Source organism: Acomys minous, assembly GCF_964271855.1.
Source record: "Acomys minous genome assembly, chromosome: 9".
Taxonomy (NCBI): domain Eukaryota; kingdom Metazoa; phylum Chordata; class Mammalia; order Rodentia; family Muridae; genus Acomys; species Acomys minous.
In genome coordinates this window covers 101,998,572-102,018,174 of record NC_140490.1, presented here as the reverse complement: position 1 = coordinate 102,018,174, position 19,603 = coordinate 101,998,572, and positions in this window count along the sequence as shown.

Genomic DNA, 19,603 nt, shown 5'->3' with positions numbered 1-19,603 from the left:
TTATTTGTGCTATCAAATATGCTTTCACCTCTAGTATTCCGTGTCTCCTAACCATTAAGTTTTATTGCATTTTAAGTGAAACAGGAATGTTTCTGTTGATTATAAAAACCTGAAAGGTTTTGACTTGCTTTTCAACCTAGCTTTTCCTGCAAACATCTTATGCAAAAATGAAAACATGTTTGACTTAAAGTAACGGTCAGTGTATTCTCCCCCTTTCCTTCTCTTCTAAGAGTACTTGAGAGCTCCTTCCCTTCATTTCATTTATCTCTACTCTTCCCTCTCATGCACCGCCCCCACAGAAGCACCATCCTAACCCGTGGTGTAAGTGGGTCCTGTCATCAGGTTCAAGAGCACATACTCAGCCAGCTCTCACCAACAACTATGTATGCCTCAAATGCATCAGAATCATTAACGTAAGTGCTCTTGACTTTTTCTTTCCTACTCCTCCATAATTTTTTTTTTGCTGCGTCCCCTCTCGCTGGTACCTCAGACTGAGTGACACAAACAACAATAATGTGCTTCTTCAAATTCTCCAGGATGAGAGTCAAGACCAAGAAGCCTGGCTATATTCTTCTAGGCACCTCCTTCCTTGTCTGGAAGATGACCATCCTATTTCTGTGCCTTCCCAAGGTCTTTCTCTCTCTCTCTCTCTCTCTCTCTCTCTCTCTCTCTCTCTCTCTCTCTCTCTCTCTCTCTCTCTCTCCACATGCATCTTGTTTCACTTCCTCATCTCAGAAAGACACCAGGTGTATTGGATAATGGACAACATCATGGACTTGTTCAACCTTAGTTACCTCTAGTTAAAGCCTGTCTCAAAAGCCAGTCGCTTTCTGAGATGCTGGGAGCTAGGATTTCCACATATCGATATGGAAGGACATACATAGCTCAGCCACTAACACTTCTATACGGTGTGAGGGAAGAAAAAGAATGAGATGTGACTGATAACCTTTGATAAAGAAGAATAGGGAAGAAAAATCTCCCAGGGAAAGGAGTTACTCTAGATTGCAAATAACATGAGGCAAGACAGGATGACAGAGCCCGACGTCTGCTTCTCAGGCACCGCAAGGCACTGTGCCTTGGTCCTGGGAGCTTCTCGGGGCCTATAGAAACCACTGCAAGCTGAAATCCAGTGGTTTCAAAGTGCACAAAGGAAATGGCAACAATAATAAGCAATAGCACATAATACAATAAGCTGATTACATTGCACTCCTCCTGATATTTCTTGTTCTACATTTTCAAATATTATCTTTCTGAAATACTTACATCAAAAGGGCACTGTTTACTGAAAATACTCTTTTCCTTATTTTCTAGAAGTGATAATTAAAAATTTCAGGAGGCCATGAAAAATCAGTGTTAGTTTCTTTTTAAATCTGTATTCTATTTGGTATTCTAGACATACCCTTTCACCCCTCTCTAAACAGACCATGTTTTGTTTGCCTCTGACTCTTTAAGTACGGCACTGATTCCCAGAAAGGTGTTGTATCCATCATGAAAATGCTTTGCCTTTCACAACTCATCTACAGTGTCATGTCTCTGTAAAAATCCCCACTTTTGTAGCCACTTACACTGCCTTTATGTATTCTATAATTTCATCTTTTCACTTGTAAAACAGTCCTTGGCATCTTGTTTTAGAACTAGCAATTCTCACACCACTCTGTTATTTAAAAAAAAAAACATGACTATTCCTTGTATACAAAAACTACTACTCTGCCCATACTGTGGAACATAAACAAAGTGAATAAATGAGGCAATGAAGTGATTACAGTTAGTAACATTTAAACTTTCACAAGCTATACACTTGTTCAAGACTTTTCTACGTGTATTCAAATAACTGCTCATGTTGGTGCTGCTCGTGGTGCCATCTCAGAAAATCAGAGAGATGACAGTTGGCTTAGGTGATGCTTGGCTTCGTGATCTCCATTGCCATCTACAGAAAATGATCCTCAGATAAAGTAAGAAACAGTCTACTACTGCAGTCTCTTCCCACCACATTTAACCTTCACGCTCTCAGATACTTCCAAAGCCAATGCTCTTACTAGTATATTTCTCACCTTTTCCCTGGTGCATTTCACAATGAGAGACAACAAAGGCCCCCCTCAACTAAAAGCCACACTCAATTTTCCAATCGATTTCTCATCTATTAAAAAGGAATTATCTTCACTTCTCCTTAGGGGTACACATTTGAATACGGCTTGATATCTGCAAAGACTAGACATCCAGGCAGAGCACGGGAAGCTAGCGAAAAGCACCCGCAGGCTTTGGGATCAGCAGATGAGGGAGTGATTCCTAACATTTGCTCTGGAGTGTCATCTGACAAAGTTCCCAACTGTCAAAGACCAAATGCCCTTCACAAGACAGATGAGTACCAGTCACAGCCTTCACCTGCAATGGTTCTGGGACCTCTAATTCTCTCATTCTTTCTTAAGGCTTAGGTGAAGTTAAGTATAAGGCTAAATATCTTTTTGTATCTTATGGACTCGGGGAAAAAGGGAATAATCCTCATGTGTGGGATTGTGTTTTCTTTGGTGATAAATAAGAACCCTTGCTTCCTCAAGGAAATTTGAACTAGACTGAGTTGTTTTATGCTGGAGGCGAAGAGACACACATCCTTGTTGCATCAGTAGATAAAACAGGGGAGGGTCAAATCTGAGAAAGCTTAAAGTAGCAGAAACAGAGGCCTTTATTAAAGGAAATAAATACAAAGGGAGAAAGGATGGATGGACAGAGAGATAATTGACAGGGGGGGAAAAGCCAATAACTTAATGGCCATATGATTCTGACCAACAAAAGAAAACATCTACCGAAGAACTGCCCAGAAAAGTAAGTCACAGAGAATGTAGAAGTCTCTATACCTACCCAGATCCGCAAAGTGAAAAAGTGGCCAATGACTCAGAAAGAGCCAGTACCAATAGCATGCCTACCAAGTTTCTCTGAGAAAACATTCAGTTCTCTTTGCCAGCAGTGATTGTAGAATTTGGTGATTCTGGCTAACGATGGAACTTCTAAAAATGTGTATGAGATACCATACTGTTTAAATAACAGGATTTCAGATGATGCCACTTCATTTTTCTGATGTAAAATGTGACCGCCTTCTAGTGCAACCATGTCCCATGTTCTATAATCTTTCCATGAACTGTTGTTACCAGAACAATGAGAAGGGGCTGGACAGCCTCCCCCAACCCTTCTCCCATCACTGGAAAGGATCCCTCATAAGGTGAGAGTTTAGTATCCTGGAGATCGCAGCTGGAAGGCCAGGCCACACAGCCTGTGAGGCCAACAGACTGACACGTCTACATGTCTTTAATCCTAGCACTCATGAAAGGAACCCAGTTGGCACATAACAAAAGTTTGGCTTTATGCTTGTATTTTCTAGTTTCTTTTCCTCGATTTCCCATGGCACTTCTGAATCTTCTTCCTTTTCCCCTTCTCTTCTCTTTTACTATTCGCCTCCCCCTCCTTTCTTATCCTTTTTTTTTTTTAATCCTTTAGTCACCTGCCAAATTTCGCCTTTAGAATGTGTAGTCATTCCTCTGTGCAAGGTCACAGATCTGTAAGATTTTTTAAAGATAAGCCGCTTAGCTATGATTCCCACAAATTGCACTGTCAATTTTTTTTTCTTGTAAGAGAGGTTGTCAAACGGTGCACAAATCATCACCATCTGTGACAAATTTCCATAAATGAAAAGTTACCTTGATACATCAGGGGTTAGCATCTCAAGGGGTTTCCAAGTGGAGGAGCAACCCTCAAAGATTGAGTCTTTGTCCTTTAAAAATCACAAAAAACGTGGAATGTTTCCCATTAACTGGATGGAAATCTCCCCGCAGATACTTCATTTTAAAAAGGCAACTGTGGGAGGCAGAGGCAGGTGGATCTCTGTGAGTTCAAGGCCAGCCTGGTCTACAAAGTATAGTTCAGAACAGCCAAGGCTACATAGAAAAACTTTGTCCTGAAAAACTAAAATTAATTAATAAAAAAAAAAGGACAACAATTAATGAAAAAAACATAGGCAGGATATGACTATAGGACTGTACTGTAACAAAAGACCCCATCTGAGCTTTTCTGGTTGTAGTTCTGAGATTATGCTGCCCCATGTAACACACACACTGATGGGAGTCGCCACCTGCCCTTGCTATTGCAAGTATTTTCCAATTACTTAAGGAAACTATGAAAGAGAGTAATGACAAAAATAAATAAATAACCAGAGACACAAATAAAAATCAAAGTTTACGGCTCAACAGAGCCAAAGAATTCAATTGTAGGATTCAATGATCATATACTCCAGTCAGGAGGGAAAATGCTGAAACAAATGAAATGCTGTGAGGTCGTTAAGGGTGGTACAGGTGGCATTTGACCCTGTTTAAAGATCAACCCTGTGAATGGTGCAACTAACAGAATGTGTCTGGAGAGTATGCCATACTAGTACCGGAACTTACTGGTTTCAAAGGGGCTCATAAGTTCTTATTCTGATGAACAAAAGGAGTTAATCTGGCAGTTTCTCCTTATTCCATTAACCCCTCCGTGGAAAATGTCACAGGGATAATCAGAATAGGTGTCTGTGACTCAGGCAAAGAAGAGGGTCAAACTGAAATTAGTTTACCAAACAGACTGCTGAGTAATACACTTCAGATCACAAGCTAAAAGGTTCAGCTAGCAGCAGTTCTCATCCTGTGGGTCACGCCCCTTTCACACAGGTCACCAAAGAGCATTCCCCCAAAAAAGGTATCTACATCATGCCTCATAACAGTAGAAAAATCACAGTTATGAAGCATCAATGAAAATAACTTTATGGTGGGGTGGGGTGGCATGGGGTCACCACAGCATGAAGATCTGTATTAAAGGGTGGTAGAGTCAGGGGGGTTGAGACCCATTGGGCTGGAGGAAATGAAGGTGTCTCTGAACGCACTCAGAGACTTCAACAAGAACATCAAACATAGACTTTATTGCTGCTCTAACTTAATCCTGTGACTTCAGTAGCCTCTTTAGTTCCTCGTCCTCTTTAGTCCCCACTGCTGCTAGTGACCAGCAGGTCCTCTGATACATAAAAGACCAAAGTCCCCATCTCAAGCACTGTCTCAGTTGAGTCTGATCTGGCATGACTTTGAGGTAACATGTAACATTTACTATGTATCGTTCTATTATAAATTATTTGATTGTTAAGACTGGAGAAGTTTTAATGTACTTCAATGGGCACAGCAAGCAAAGAGGAAGGGGAGAGATACAGGGCAATGAAAACACAAATATAAAATATAACTGTATTATAGTAAAAATTAAGGGACCAAATACTTTGGCTGCATTATAAAATGAATGATAAAGATGAAGAACATATTGGGCGAAACATATAAAGAATAGACAATAAGGATTCTGCACTGAAAATTATAGTCACTTTCAAAAGTAAGATTACTTAGTAGCCCAAGGTCATTTGAAAGGTGCTTATTTGCAGTTTAAAACCTATGTTTCCATAACAGCATAGGTGAAAGCGTGGGCTAGGTTCCTCAGTTACCTATGAATTCTCTTGGCTAAAGTAAGATTGGTTTGTATTTAGAAACTGCAGAAAATAAAACTAGTACATTGGAACAAGAATTGATCATATAAGTAATGAAAAAGTCTAGATCTGAGAAAGGCTTCTAGGCAACATGAAGGAAGACTAGATGAGGGTGTTGCTAACTTGGCCTTTTTTCTCCAGCTACATCCTCATCCTTAGCATCCAATTACTACATGGCTTTAAATATTGCCTGTGGGCTGGGGCTTTCCAAATTTCTAACTCCAGCTCCAACCTAATCATGCAACCCAGGGACACATATCCAACAGGATCTTATATAACACTCATCTCTCAAATTCACCATGTAGCCAATGGAATTCCTGATCTCCTTCAACCTTTACCCCAGCACTGGGTAGTAGCAATTCTTTCTTTCCATTTCTGGTTTTTCTCACACTGTGAATGGAGTCCATTAGCAATCCTGCCAGCCCTGTCCTCAACAGAGACTCCTGTTTCCCCGGATTCTGGAAGCCTACTGCCCTTCATCCACAGCTCTGCTCCTGACATTCCAGTCCAAATCGCCCCGGCTCATCTATTTGATTAAACTTCATCTCTTTCCCTCCTGGTTTTTGCTTTGTTTTGTTCCTTTTCCTAATCTTCTTCTATTCCAAATAAGTTGTTTTGTCCGATAAAGTCTGATTACGGTTTCCCCCTTTCCCAGCTCTTCCTCGTTCCTCCTCCTCTCCCATTCACATCCTCTCCTCTCTCTCTCTCTCTCTCTCTCTCTCTCTCTCTCTCTCTCTCTCTCTCTCTCTCTCTCTGTCTCTCTGTGTGTGTGTGTGTGTGTGTGTGTGTGTGTGTGTGTGTGTCTGTCTGTCTGTCTGTCTGTCTGTCTGTCTGTCTGTCTTTCCTTAGAAAACACACGGGCATCTAAAGAATAATGAAATAAGATAAAACAATAACTCTCAGAGGAGTAATTGGGCTTTGGCGCACTTCTCACTGGCGCTACCTCAGCTTCTCTGCCAAAGGATTCTGAGAAGAGGTTTGTTGTTCCCATCTCAGAGCTGCACTTGAGGCCGACTCTGTGAACAGAGTGCACACAGGGACAAGCGGCAGCAATGGTTAGAAGTGGTATTTGTATTCACACTCTGTCTCTGAGCCTCGGGCTGTGTCGGGGTCCTTTGACAGAACTCTAATGGGAAAAAAAAAAAGCGATACTGAGAAATGTAATGTGGAGGAGAGTCTGGTTGCCAGAAAATATGATTTTTCACTTGCAGATCCTAAGAGGAAGCAGCCAGGGAGCTGCGGGGGGTGGGGTGGGGGTGGGGGTTCTGCCATTTATGGGAGGCAGGGTTATTCTCAAATTGAGAATTAGACCAGAATCAGTACTAAAGAGCCAATCTGTGCCAGAGATGGCAACCGAAAACATTGGTCCACCCTGAAGAAGTGCCCCTGCCAATCTGTGCAAATGTAATGATGACAGTGCATCTGGAAGAAGTGTGTGCACAAGCCCATACCTTGTAAGATCTTCTAACTCCTGACATCCTCTGCTTCCAGATCCCTGGAGGATAAAGGGAGCCGAGAGGGCATTTCAGGACTAGGATTGGCTAGGAATGTCTGTCAGAACGGAAGAGCAGAGTCATTCCTAGGATGCGATTGTATTTAGCTCATTTCCAGGACAACCCTAATTAAAATAACAGTTTTGAATAGCCCCTCAGTGAATCTAATGGTTAGAGGCCTATTTGAAACGATGCCACACAACCTTTTTCTGTCTGAATCGCAGCCATGTACACGCAGAGCTGCAAACGGTGAGTTCTATCTCATAGGCATCAAATAAACAATATTCATAGCACACACACAAAAATCATCAAATATGCAGGATATAGAAACAACACCACACAGGTGTGCAATACATTCATCTATCATATATAAATATGCACATATATATGTGTTATATACCAAACACTGCATACACAGATAGCACTTACAAACACATGCCAAATAACACGCACATACATACACACCACACATTAAATTTGCTATACATACATATTCATATTTCCCAAAGTACATACCCCAATGCAAATAGGGATATATATATATAATATTTACATATATATGACAAATATATACACAGTGTACACAAAGTTTCACATCCCTCAGAAGTATGTATTCCACATTCATACCATACCCATTATGCACGACATAGAAATTCACTATGTGTATAGACACACACATATAAATTCAAGAAATTCACATCGAAACCACATAAAGCATATCTCTGGGAACATATAGCCACCGTCCACAGATAAACTCACATGCTCACAATATAGATATGCATATGTACAATATGCATATATGTACTTCCCAAACACAATACATACCACATGCATACATCCATGGTGCAATAATATACACATCATACCCACTTTTCTTTTTAATTAATTAATTTATTTATTCACTTTCCATCCTGATCATAGGCCCCTCCATCCTTTCCTCCCAGTCCTATTCTCCCTCTCTCTTCCCGTAATACACCCTTGGATACCCCTCGGAAAAGGGGAGCCCCACCACCACCAACCTACCCCAGCACATCCTCTTCCCCTGTGGCCTGACAAGGCAGTCCTGCTGGGGGGGGGGCAGTAATCAAAACATGGGCAACAGAGTCCATGTCAGAGACAGCCCCTGCGCCCCTTCCTAGGGGACCCACATGAAACCTGAGCTGCCCGTTGGCTAGATCTGTGTGGGAAGCCTAGGTTCAGTCCATGCATGGTCCTTGGTTGGACATTCAGTTTCTTCTAACAAAACTCCTGCCATAAGTTACTTTTATCATGAACTATCACCAAATATTTTAAGGGAGGAAAGCATTATTTTGGCTCCTGATTTCAGAGTTATCAGTATACCATGAGCGCCAGGTGCTGCAGGGGTGGGGGTGGGGGTGGGGGGGATGGGCAAGGGGAGGGGTGGAGGTGACAGTGTGGAACAGTTCACATCATGGCTGCTGGTTTAATGAGCTGAATATTCAGCTTGAATATCATCACTCTGACTCCAGGAGCCTCGTTTGGTCTCTGCTAGCTGACAGAATCGCCCATATGGGTTGTGCTTCAGAAATCAGATCGTTTACCATGCTCCATTACCAAAACGTACCAGCAACTATCAGGTTGGCAAGCGGCTCATTGACACATGTGTTGTGTTGCCCCGGGATACCAACAGAGAGAAGCAGTTGGCCTCTGTAAGTATTAGGCCCTGCAGGTTTTCTGAAATAGCTGTTAGTACAAATGCTTTACAATCCCTAGTAAATGCATCCATTTCTCATACGCCCATAGTATCTCCTGGCTTTCACCGTGCTCCCTATAAAACTCAAGATATAAGACAATGACTGCAAGTCCTGGCTTTAGGCATTCTTTCAGCTTTGTCCGGGCAGCATGAAAAAAAAGTGGTACCTTCAACCTTCTAGAACCAGAAGTGAGCGCAAGAGGAATCCAGCTGGAGGTAAAGAGCTCCCGCTCACATCAACTGCAGCTCCTGATGGACGCCTACCTCTTTCTTTGCACTGACCACAGCAGCGTCATTCTCATTCCAAAGACTATGTGAAAGGTATGGCTGGCTATTGTGGATACCAAACATATACTCTAGGGACCCAGTATGCATGGCAGCTCACTGAAGTCGGTCTTGAGCCAAACTGCAAAGAGAACAACACACTCAGCACTCTTATTGAGCAAATTTTTCAGTTAACCTCAAGCAAATTTCTTAATGCCATTGCCAGGATATCTTATTATCACATTGTTTGCCAAGTAGGCTAGGCTAACTGGAGAGTAACTTTTAAAGACCCACCTGTGCCACTTTCCCAGCTCCACGATCTGCAAAGAGGGCTAGCTAGTTTGGAACTAACAAGTGTCTAAGATGAAGAGCATCACAACTCAAATGTCTGGAGCATTAAAAAACAAACAAACAGAACGCTCAAATCCCAGGATCCTGCTAATCAAAGGGAACATGTGCTTCCTTGTCCGGATTTTTCTTTTTTTTCTTCTTTTCTTTTAACCTCGGTTCTGAGTATTGAAAACCACTTTACCCACCAAGCCAGTGGTTCTCAACCTGCCTAATGCTACAACTCCTTAATCCAGTTCTTTATGTTGTGATGACCACCCCCACACACCTGAAATTATCTTTGTTGCTACTTCATAACTAGTATTAGTGTTATTAATCATAATATAAATATTTGATATGCAGGATATCTGACATACAGTCCTGTGAAAGAGTTGTTTGACCCCCCAAAGGGGTCACGCCCCACAGGTTGAGAACTGGTGAACTAAGCTCTCTCTCCTCCCTCCTATAGTCTGAGTTATAAATCTACCTGGAGAAAGGAAAGCCTTACAGACAGCTTAGGTAGGTCCTGGGGTAAACCCATACAAACCGCATTCCCTAAGACTACCCTAAAACATGAATGCAACTCAATAAAATAATCAAGAACTTTTTGCATGTACAAGAAAAAGAAGGAATCTTCCAGAAAGTGCAAGATGGGGTGGGGGGGTGTAGGGTAAGAGGGGAGAGAGTAGGAATTCAAGGGTGTTGGGAAGGGAAATGACAGGTTTCTCAAATGAGTGAGTGTGGACGAGGTTAGCTAGCCTTTCAAACAAAAAATCCTCGTGTTCCTTCTCCTGGGTCTTTTAAATCCAGTCTAGAGGGACAAACCTTCAGGGGGAAAAATCTGGCCTCTAAGGAGCAGAGCTATCCTTACAAGAGAGATAAGTTAAGAGTTTTCAAGAGTCATGGTGGAGCATCACCCCCTTCTTTCCTCTAACAGAAAGGGGTCCCCATTCTCACGGAATGGAAGTGTAAGCCTGGTGAGACCTCAGAAGAGGGATGGGGAGAAGACTGCCAGGGAGACCATTTGAACTATAGCGCTTTTACATCTTAGAAGACTAGTCAGCTGCAAAGCACCCAGTGCCCCTGCTCACATTCTCAGGGAAATAAGAGCACGGCGATTGGGTCTACCTCATCCACTTGAGAAAGACACTGCTTCTCATTGAAGAATGTCTCACAGGGAGTATTCTTTACGCATGATTAAAATGTGCAGCACGGGAGGGAGAACGTAGATTCACCCGTGGTCAGGATGCCCCATCAGAAGGTTGCTGAGAGCCAGGAAGGTGAGCTCACCTATGGAAGTGATAAGAGTCATTGTTTGACTGTCCATTGCTCTTCGTTGTCAAGGTCCAGTCTCTCCTTGACAACACAAGAGACTGAAAAAAAAAGTATTCATTCCATGTAAGAGCAGTATACTCCCCTCCCTTTGTCGCTCTCAGGAAATTAGTAGCTCATGTTCCATTAACTGGAGTGGTTTACCTTATCTCCTTCCTATAAGTGAAGTGGAGATTTCAGTGCCATAATTGAGAATTATTCTGCTCAGTTCATCCTAAATGGATTCTGTTCTCCTGGCAGCCTTTATCACTAGACCTCACTAAGGTTAGCATTCAGGCTCACCTACAGGCACACAATTGTCCTCTCTTCAATGATGAAGTCTTTAGAATGAAATGTGACAAGCTTTTGAACAAAGCTCCCAAAATGGCTTCTTTTGTGGCCAGCTGGATTGCTTGCCATTTTAGCAACCAGTCTCTACATTATTTTATGATTTGTTTTTCAGACAAACACAGGGAAGTACAAGTTTCCTAAACTGACCAGACTTGTTCTTTGTTTCAAAACTGCCTTATAAAAAATGGTTACTTTTTCTGATATTTATTTGAAAGGCAAGTTCTAAAAATGCTGTTATTATCAGGTAGAAGCTTTCTGTAAGGAAAAACTGGCGAGTGTGCATAGAGACCATGCAAGTTAATGTTGTGGCTTTTTACTGTGCACAAATCACTTATAAGAGAAATTTTACAGAGACATTCTTCCAGGATATTCCTTGGTTAAAGTCTTCAAGGATGGCATTGGTTTTCATTGGTTGCAACCTGTAGTTTCATTCCCTCCAGAGGATTCTGCATGGGATCTGGGTTCTTATAAGTCCTCTAAAATTCTATGAGCTCCTCCAGAATTTCTATTCATTGATTTTATACTTACATTCCCTAACCTGGATTCTATAGCTACACCTAAGCATTCCGAGGACTAGAGAAATATGTTAGTCCTGCTTTTTTTTTTAACAAGTAGAGACATGTGGAAGCTCACAGCGTATCATTTGATGGCTGTCTTATTTTCTTTCGCTGGCATTCCTACCACTATTTTTGTTGAAAGAGAAAGAAGGCAGGCTGGGCCCAAGGAGCTGCGAGTACCAATCAGACATGCTAAGTTGCTCTTCTCTCATTCCAGGCTGACTCACACGCCATCTGTGCAGATATGTAGTCATTCTCACACTGATCTCCATGTGGCAGCCAGTGCTGGATGACTGCACAGGACAACTGCGTGTTGAGATAGGTAAATAGCTGCTAACTTACCACATTTCAGTGGCTTAAGATATTGAGAGACCAAAGAAACACAGCCATTAGAAAGCCTCTCAATAAGGTGTAGTTAAGCCAGTTTCATTAGGCTTGGAGTTCTGAAAATGTTTCCCCACCCCCACCCCAACAAGCAGTAGCTTCTGGAAACATCTTTTTAGACATACAGCTGGGTGGGTGCGTGTATTTGTGTATCTGGGTGGGAGGCACAGTGCACATACATACAGAAGATAACACAAATTATTCTCTAGGAGCTGTCCATTTTATCCTTTGAGCCAGGGTCTCACAGGAGTCTAAAGCTAGTCAATTAAGCTAGGATGGCCACCCAATAAAAAAGTTGTTAATAGCCTGTGAGGAAAGCTGTCCACTAATAAGGCCAGTCTTCTGCAGAACGATAGCCATTTCACATCATGTAGCTTTCCTAGTTGACAGTACTATTAACTACAGTCAAATCTGTTTCAGGAACATGGCAGTATGTTTACATGTTGTCAGAACTTATATTTGATTGAATGAGAATTCTAAATTAATTGACTTGTTTAAATAAATTCAGAAATGGGGGGAGGGTGGAGCTAGGATGACCAATTAGAAAACTCAGGAATGTGCCGTACCCACCTTCCCAGTGCTCGGAGTACAAGCGTGCACCATGTTGCCTAACTTTTTACATGGGTTATGGGGATTACCCTCTCAGATGCCCAGGCTTGAGCAGTAAGCAGTTCACCAAGTCATCTCCTCAGTGCTAGAGATACGAAATCTGACACACACACACACACACACACACACACACACACACACACACACACACCCCTACCTTACACCCATTAAGTGAGAAATTTGGAGGACAAGGCTGAGGAATCTGTGCTTTAGCCAGGCCTCCAGCTGACTCTGATGGACACTTACACTTGAGGACTGCTAAGGTAGGTCAACTAGCCCTAGGTAAGTCAGTTAAACGGAGTTTCAAAAGAGATGTTGCAGGTTAGGAAAGAGAAGAGATTGTTGAAGGAAGAGGTCTTTGATTTCAAAATAGCCTGATTTAGAAATAGAAAAGCTATAACTGTAACCCCTTTCACATACACAATGGCGGGGGGGGGGGAAGCTTTAGCAAAAAGAGCACTATGTTGAGACTCCAAATCATTGCCCTTGGATCTTGAAATTTTAACTTAGGATCGAGCAACTTTTAATACATTGATTTTTTTTCCTGCACATTTGTTTCATCACTTAAAATGAATAAAGGAGGTAAAGTTGAGCACAACTAGATTCTGTTTCCTATAAGTTCTGGAAAAATATATACCATGGTATGTGATTAGCATCATATTGCTTCCTGCCTTCTCTTTCCAGCAAAACCATGAGACAGAAGTTTCCCGGCATTCTCTTTCTCAATGTGGGAGCTGCGCCTAGTGGAAACTTTCCAAAAGATACTGTTGCATCTTCCCACACCAGGAGTACATGTCAGCTCAGTCCAGGTCTGATGAAATCCACCGACTAGGAGAAAGGTCCAGAGTAATGCACATTAGGGCTTATCAATGTCGTGGAAATATGTACAAATTGCTCAGCCTGCCCAGTTATTAATGATTTTGCGCACGCATGTGACTTAGTTGCCTTTCTATTGCTGTGAAGAGACACCACACCCAAGGTAAAGTATGAAAGCAAGCGTTTAACTGGGCATGCTTCCAGTTTCAAAAGGTGAGTCCATGGCCACGGGGGCAGAGAGCATGGCAGCAGGCAGACAGGCACGGCACTGGGGGAGTACCTGGAAGTGTACATGTCAAGACACAACCACAAGACAGACAGAGAGAGAGAGAGAGAGAGAGAGAGAGAGAGAGAGAGAGAGAGAGGGAACCAAGAATGATGTGGGCTTTTGAAACCTCAATACTCATCTCCAGTGGCACACCTCCTCCAACAAGGCCACGCCTCCTAATCCTTCCCAAACTGTTCCATCAGCCGTGGACCAGACTTTTATATGGGAGCGTATGGGGTCATGCGCCTTCAAGCCACCACAAACCTTAAGGACTAGAGTTCTTAGGCATTCTGTAAGCATGAGTGCCAATGCACAGCTGGCATCTGCCTGTGATGTTTAAAAATAACCACTTATTATTCTCGCAGAGGACCAGAGTTTGGTTCTCAGTACCCACCTGCTGGTCCCCAGCCATTTGTGACTCTGGTTCCAGCGATCTGAGTCCTTCTGACTGCCAACGGCAGCAGCAAGTATGAATGTGTTACACAAACACACATGCAGACAAAACACACAAAAATAAGATGAATAAATCTAAACAAAAAATTTTAAAAAGTCAAGGTTCATTGGCATTCATCAAAAAAGGAAGCAGATAGATTTTTGTACTTGGAAAAAAAAACCCACCAAATTATGTTCCCTAACAACATAGAAACATAGCCATGTGGACATGTTTACAGGAGACTGTGTCCAATACGTTGAGTTGGGGGAGAAAAGAAGAAAACATTCGTGTATTTAAACGGAGCTTGTGAAAATGATGAAGGAGTTGGTTAAGCTATCAGGCAGCAGAGACTGAAAGTTAACTGATCCAAGTGTTCTCTCAAAAGTGGAAAGTTAATACAACACCAAGCTCTAAGTAATGAATTACTAAAGAAGGCGAAAGGAGAGAACAGCAAAACTGTGTCTCTGAAGACCGTGGCTTCTCTCATCCATAATCTTGGAAGGTAGTAGGTACTTAGTAAATATTTGGGGCTGGATAAATGAATACAGGTTCGAAGTGAGAACATTGTGACTCTTGTTATATAATCACAAAGAAATTCAGTATTTTATCTGTGTGCTTTATGAAAGAGTGGGACACTCTATGTTAATTAATGAGCTTGTATCATAACATCTTCCAAATTTTGCAATTCCAGTGGAGGGCACAAGAGAATTTCATGCAAGTTTTATAATGATGAACCTTATGAAATTATAAATGCCTCATTGCTCTAAATTGACAAGAATGCTACATTCAGATGATTCGACCTGATGTTTTCTCTGGAGAACAACTTCTACATTTAAAAAAACCAGTTGAGGGGGCTGGAGAGATGGATGGCTCAACGGGTACAGGGCATAGTGTGGAGTGTGCATCTATAAACCCAGTGCTCAGGGCAGATGGAGACAGGCACGCCCCTAGAGCTTCGTGGCCCATCAGCCTAGCGTAAGCTCTGAGTTCAGGGAGAGGCCCTAACTCGAAACACCAGATGAAGAGTGATTGAGGAATATAGCTGACCCCAACTCCCATTCTCCACATTTTCATACATGCAAGCACACATGAACATATATAAATACATCACACACACACAAACACACACATGCACACACACACACACACACACACACACACACACACACACACATACAATACAATACACTACATAGAAACAAAACCAGGATACCATGCTTTCTGTAAACACTGAATCAAAGACATGATCTGGCACTAAATCGGGTAAAATGAGAACCTGATTCTCAGACCTTCCCTGAGACAGATTTTCAGGTGATTTCAGAGCCAATTTCAGGGTATCCACGCATATTTTTAAGATAAACAAAATGTGAACTTATTCTACTGTATAAGAAGAAGAAATGAGAGGAAAGGGTCCCCAAAATAAGTTTGAAAATTGAAAAAAAATTATGTTTCAAAGATGAATTTTTGAGGTATATCTATTACATCTTAGTAAAAAAAAAAAACTGCAAGCATCACTGCCAAGTCCCAGACTGCCAGCCTTCTCGGCATCATCACTGCAAACGCTCGGGTCCCACTTCGCACCCGCGCCAAGTCATGAGTATAAAAATGTTTGCAGTATTAATAGTCTTTGGTATTTCTGTGTGGTGCTTGAATTGTAGAAAGGGATCCCCTGAACATTCCTAAACTGAACAACCGTGAAGACTGTCTTCATACTAAATGCCAGTTAGGTCTTTACGGAGTCTTTTCTTAAACCTCTATTGTCCAATCAGAGTCGCGTATTTGACCATACAAGACAGACTATATGCGTGCTGCTTCCTGTAGCAAGTACTCCTTCATGGAGACAAAGGAATTATAAAGGCCAAATGAAAGTTCAGAAAATTTAGCAGTATCTGCTTTTCACAGGCCCGATTTGAGAGTACTGATGAATGGGGCTTCTTTAAAAGAGAGTCAATAAGCTGGTCGGTGGTGGCACAGGCCTTTAATCCCAGCACTTGGGAGGCAGAGGCAGGAGGATCACTGTGAGTTCGAGGCCAGCCTGGTCTACAAAGCGAGTCTAGGACAGCCAGAGATACACAGAGAAACCCTGTCTCGAAAAACAAAACAAACAAACAAACAAAAAACCAAAACAAAACAAAAGACAAACCTAAGTGTAGATACAGGTTCCTCAAGGAAGAGCCACAAGTAATGGTCCTAGCATTAGCTATGAATATTGTCTTGATGGGTTTAATACATGTCTTTTCCCTATAAATTTAGTTTCTGGTAATATTCCCAGAAAATTGAATGTTTATAGCAGAGATGGGAGAAAAATCTCAAGCAGTTGTTAATTGTGCCGGAATTCTGGCTTCACTGCTGGCAAGATTCCCAGGTGAGGAGCCTCGTCCCTTCTCTTTTCTCCTTAACTGTCCCTGTCTCCCTAGCTGGCCTCAGGTTGGAATGGCTGTTCCCAGGCATCAGTTTCCTCAAATTCTCTCTGCTGTTTATGTTTTCCACTTGTCATCACACATGATATTTTTCTCTACTTGTCACTACACATATTATCCTATTACTATTGCATTTTAAAATCAGTTAGATGCCTTATTTTTTAATAATATCTTAATTGTTGGTGATAATTACAATCTGTTCTGAAATGAGTCCAAAACTCAGACATTCCTATAATTTATAATAACTCACTCTGATCACAATGAGCCAAGATAGTTTTAAAATACATTTATCTGTTTAAAAAATTTATATATATAATCAGCATAACAGAAGAGAGCATTGGATCCCATGAGACTACAGCTATAGATGGTTGTGAGCCACCATGTTGGTGCTGGAAATTAAGTGAGGACCTGTGGATGAGCAGTGGGTCCTCTGAATCACTGAACCATTAAAAAATACGTTTATTAGCTGGACTCACACCTTTAATCCCAGCACTTGGGAGGCAGAGGCAGGCGTATCATAGTGAGTTTGGGGCCAAGCTAGTCCACAAAGTGAGACTAGGACAGGCAGGGCTTTTACACAGAGAAACCCTGCTTCAAAAAAACCAAAACCAAACCAAAACAAAACAAAAACTTTTAAAGCATCTCTTTATTAAAGAGATAAAATCAAAGGGGTGGTAAAAATGTATTAAATGCAAAAGTTGTCTTTGGAATTATGTTGGGGTTTTTTTATACGCACGCACACGCGTGCACACACACACATATATTTCCAATATAAAAATACATGTATTTCCAAGACTGTTGGAAATCATGATCCTGCTGCCTCAAGTTCCCAGACTTTGAGATTACAGGGATAAGCCACCACGTTGGGTGACATTATGTTTAAATGTCATGTAGAGGCAAAAGGAAATAGGTTCTTTTATTAGAGAACTCTCCACCAACTGAGAGTGTAATGGGATAATCCATTCCCACCAAGCGAATCCACAGGCTAGCAAGTAAAAGATGCTTTGCGTAAAGAAAGGAGTATCCAGGCTCTGCATCACGTGACTTGCCTCTGCTAAAAGCAGGCCTTCAGAGGGCTGTGCCGCAATAACACGATTCCGGAAGAAAAAAAAAAAGCCACCAGTCGCAAATAAATTTTCCTTTTTCCTGCAGTGCAGAGTTCCATACGAAATTATATGAACGAACAAATTGAGAAGCTGTAGCCTTTTTATATGAGCTGCCTAAAACCCAAAGTTATGTCTCTTGAGTGATGAAGTAAAAAAAGGTTTTCTCTATGCCCCGCCCCCTACCTTCGAGTTCGACAGGAAGTGCCAAAGAGAAATCTGTTCTTAGAAGATTCTCAACTAGAAGCTAAAGGATTTCTCCATCAAAATACAGCAAATGGGACTGTTCCCCTGAGATGTCTAACCTAATTAGCTAGACAAAAACACCTCCCAGATCTTTCTCTGCTCGTGTGTTTGGAGATGATAAAAGCGTAAATGAAGGAAGGAGGCGAGTGTAATCAGATGGGATTTTGAATGCTAACAAACAGGTCCTGGATCATTGTCATCGTGTCACATGAAAAAGAGGCGTGTTGAGTGGAGAGCACGCTTTGCTCAGGGCTGCCCACCTAAGCTGCCTTCCAAACAGCTAAGCCACTGCAGCATAACGGACCATGTATGATCTCATCATGGATGAAGGTCTCAGCACTTGTGCATATGTTTTTTTTTATGATACCATATAAACTGCAATCAGAAAAATGCGTGTGGATTTTTTTTAAACGTTATTTAAATAAATAATCCCATCCAGGCCAAGAGGTAGAGTGCACTGGCCCCTTCCTATGCATTCCTTCCTCCACTGGCTTTCCTTGAGTTAGGCATGGTCCTGATCTTCTTTTCAGTGTTAGTAGTTTACTTGTACGTGTATTCCTAAGAAATAGTTTGCTCTTAGTTGTTTCCGGCTTCCTAAGAACAGAAACGCAGCACGGGCCTTCTAATAGGTAAGGATTCCCTCTCCGTAACAAGCGCTGTGGTAACATTCAGTGATCTTGCGTGTGACTGTCACTCACCTACATTAGTGGTCAATATTCCAACTCGCTTTCCCACTGCACACCAATGGAGCTCATATGCAAGCTGTACTCTCTCTGTCTGTCTGTCTGTCTGTCTGTCTGTCTCTCTCTCTCTCTCTTTCTCTCTCTCTCTCTCTCTCTCTCTCTCTCTCTCTCTGTGTGTGTGTGTGTGTGTGTGTGTGTGTGTGTGTGTGTGAAACTTCAATTTTCCTCAGTAATGCTATTTCCTTTGGTATGATCATATATTCTCAAACTAGAGAATCTAGCCATTTCACGCTTATCATTACTATCTTTTTTTTTCCTAATTTTAAAATGATTTCCCATATCATCTTCTGTCTACCGGCCTCGATCATTTCTTAATCTCATAATCAGTGTCTCCCCTAGCTGGTGTTTGTATGCCCTTCTTCTATGTGCTGTTTTCTGGTCAGTTTGGACTTACTTCACTATGGCAGTGATTAAACTATATCAATTCTGCTTCCGTTCTTATCAGTCACTTATGCAGCCTGCAAAGGCTGTGATGTTTGCTTTTATTAAATCTACCGTTTAATGTTATAAGGAAGCATTAAAAAAACCCCAGCCTGTATCTACTCCTTAAACACATTGTGATGAAGTTCTACCAGAACGAAAGAGAAAGCTTGGGCTCTTCCTTGCCCCAAAACAGAAGGCCTGTTTAGAAATCCAAGGCCTCAGCTCCGTCAATGCAGCCGTTATGATCCCATAATTTTATTGAATTGCCTTCTATTTTCTGAGTGTAGCCACAGACTTTGGTACTGAGGGTAACACTAGGATTCTCTCATCCTCTAACTGAAAGAGACCTAAGATTGGGGGAGGGAGAAAGATGCAAGATGCTACTATGTTTCTTACAGAGGCATTCTTGAACTAGTTACCAAAGATGCCCCAAGGGCAAGGGCAAGCTACACTGTCACGGAGAAAGAACCTTTTCTCAAAGAGAGGCAGTACCCTGCAGGAATGCGGCTTGCTCTGAGAAGCCCCGGATGTGCCCAGCAGAGAACCTCCCCACTCCTGCCGCTGATCATTTAAGCCTCTTAGGTCCTTTGGCTTGCTAC